The sequence below is a fragment of the Vombatus ursinus genome, unplaced genomic scaffold (genome assembly GCF_900497805.2).
Source record: "Vombatus ursinus unplaced genomic scaffold, bare-nosed wombat genome assembly UNPS02014781.1, whole genome shotgun sequence".
Classification (NCBI taxonomy): Eukaryota; Metazoa; Chordata; class Mammalia; order Diprotodontia; family Vombatidae; genus Vombatus; species Vombatus ursinus.
The window spans coordinates 24994587-24996727 of record NW_020954559.1 but is presented as its reverse complement, the minus strand read 5'-3'; positions in this window follow the sequence as shown (position 1 = coordinate 24996727).

The window sequence follows — 2141 nt, the reverse complement described above, 5'->3', positions numbered from 1 at the left end:
TACTGGATTTGTGACCCTGGGCAAATCACTTAACCTCTCACTGGTATAGACAACTCTTTAAGATTATAAATTGTGAGAAGGTACCGACTTTCACTCACAGGAATTTCCTCACCTGGAAGTTCTATTTACCAGTGAATTCACAGTTCCAGTCCCTATTCCTTATCCTTCCCTGGTAATATCCTGACTATGTTATTGAACTCTGTACGTTGTGTTTTGGGAAGAATATTGATGAATTGGAGTAGATCTAGCCGCAGATGAGCAGGTTTACGAAAGGACTGGAGACTATGGCATTGAAGGACAGATTGAAGAAAGTCAGAATGTTTAGTTCAGAGAAGATTTAGGGGAAACATGACAACTGCCCTCGGGTATCCCACAATCTCTTCAAACTCAATATATTCTAAAATGAGCTAATCTGGCATCCCTAACGTTTGTCTGATGTTACTATTTCTACCAGGGGCACCATCCATTTAGTAAATAACCTGTGCTTGAAACTTTGGTGCTATCTTTGCCTCTCCTCTTTCCCTCATATCCCATAACTAATCAGTTACCAAGTTCTTTCTATTCTAGCTCAGCAGCATGTCATATTGTCCCTGCCTCTCTAATCCCACTGCTAATACCCTAGTACAATCTTTCTTTACCAATTACCTGGACTATTCCAACAACCTCCTAACAGTTCTCCCTAACTCCCTTTTTTCATTTCTCCAATCCAAATAAATTTCAAATGCCTTAGGCTAGCATTCAAGCCTTCCATAATGTTGCAACATCCTATCCTTCTAACTTTAGCACACATTATTGCTCTTCATGCATTCTGGTCAAATTGGATTGTACAGTTCCCCATGAATATATTATTAACTTTCTAGTTATCATACCTTTGCTTATACAGGGGGTGGGGAACCTGCAGCTTTGAGGCCACACGTGGCCCTCTAGGTCCTCAAGTGTAGCCCTTTGACTGAATCCAAACTTCACAGAACAAATCCCCTTAGTAAAAGGATTTGTTCTGTAAAATTTGGACTCAGTCAAAAGGCTGTTCCCAAGGACCTAGAAGGCCACATGTGGCCTCAAGGCCACAGGTGCCCCACCCATGGTTTACATGGTTCCTAGAATATCTTTCCTCTTTTCCTATTTCATTCATTCCATCCTTTAAAGACCTCCTCCAATACCATCTCCCCAATCCCTATAGTCCAGTTCTGACCTTTCTGCCTTGAACCTTTCACATGGCTTTGTTTCCCACCTCTCTAACTCACTTAACATGTATTGCTATAACTTTTAATTATCACTGTGCATAACTCCTAGGAGTCTATATGTTTCACCAGGGCAAGTTTAGTGTCTAATTTAAATTTTGTCTCATCTTGCACATCACACAGTGCTTTGTAGTACCCACATAGTGGTACTCAATGAATATTTGTTAAATTTTATTTTGAATTCTTTATTCCTTTTTCAATTATCCTTTCACTTTCTGCCTTCTTACTATGACTCTATAAAAATCAGATTCTACTACTTTAACCTAAATCGCTTAGACTCATCCTTTTAAATAATTTTATTGCCTTTATCACACTTATCCAGAATCCACAATGGCTCTCAGAAGTCTGACTATGTTCACCATAGTCCTTTCTATATCTTGGCCAGGGCTGTTGTAGCCCTTAGGTTTGCAGAAAAATGGGGCCAAAAAGTTTCCAAGACTTAGATTTACAACATGAAAACAACCTGTGTTGGGTTCCTTTCAAGTGTTATCAAAAAAAAAAACAAAAAAAACTACATTCAGCAAAACTTTCTACCATTAAACATTAACATAACTTTTTTTTTACATGACATAGTTCAATCTCATACCAATAAATGATTAATTGAAATTCTCTGTCCATAACCAATATTTTTTTCTGGAATTTTATGATTCATAATTTGTGCTGTGTCATAATAAGCTAAGTTTTGAAACTAGTATTCGTGAAGTTCAGGTATTTATTGTGTCTTTTATTGCTTGTTAGGAAGGTTTGTTTTTTTTTAATAGGATGCCAACTGACACGTGTTAACAAAGGTTTAAAAGTTTGAAGTAGTTGTAGGAGGCACTCCTTTTGCCTCAGCATACAGCACAGATAGCATTCATGAAACAGCTTCTGTAGATCTAATCACCAACCACCAGAACAGCA